Source organism: Etheostoma spectabile, chromosome 9, assembly GCF_008692095.1.
Source record: "Etheostoma spectabile isolate EspeVRDwgs_2016 chromosome 9, UIUC_Espe_1.0, whole genome shotgun sequence".
Taxonomy (NCBI): domain Eukaryota; kingdom Metazoa; phylum Chordata; class Actinopteri; order Perciformes; family Percidae; genus Etheostoma; species Etheostoma spectabile.
Window position 1 is genome coordinate 49065 of NC_045741.1, and position 251 is coordinate 49315.

Sequence of the window (251 nt, forward strand, 5' to 3'; positions counted from 1 at the left end):
ACTTCTTCTGTGTTCTTCGCCGTGGCGTCTGCGATAGCAGAGTTACCCGCGGAAACACTGGTACAAATACAGGTTTGCCCCTCATACTTAACAATATACAGATGTGTTAATAACAATTAAAACTGTGGACAAATGTCAGAAGTGTGGACCGGCGGCCGCTGTGTGGCCGGGCACGGAGAGTAAGAGGAGAGAGAGTAAAGGAGAGATTCAACACAGTCACGGCTTTACAGACAAAATGGGTCATGTAACGG

General features: G+C 47.8%; 1 protein-coding gene and 1 long non-coding RNA gene across 4 annotated transcripts in view; one reads left to right on the forward strand and one right to left on the reverse strand.

Moving 5' to 3' along the window:
* uhmk1 (U2AF homology motif (UHM) kinase 1) overlaps window positions 1-251 on the reverse strand; it is a 22514-nt gene that overhangs the window by 16213 nt on the left and 6050 nt on the right. The window lies entirely within an intron of this gene.
* LOC116695918 (uncharacterized) overlaps window positions 1-251 on the forward strand; it is a 5630-nt gene that overhangs the window by 5106 nt on the left and 273 nt on the right. Inside the window, exon 2 of the long non-coding RNA XR_004333585.1 lies at window positions 102-105. This is a non-coding gene — a long non-coding RNA (uncharacterized LOC116695918). The remainder of the gene's footprint in view (window positions 1-101; window positions 106-251) is intronic.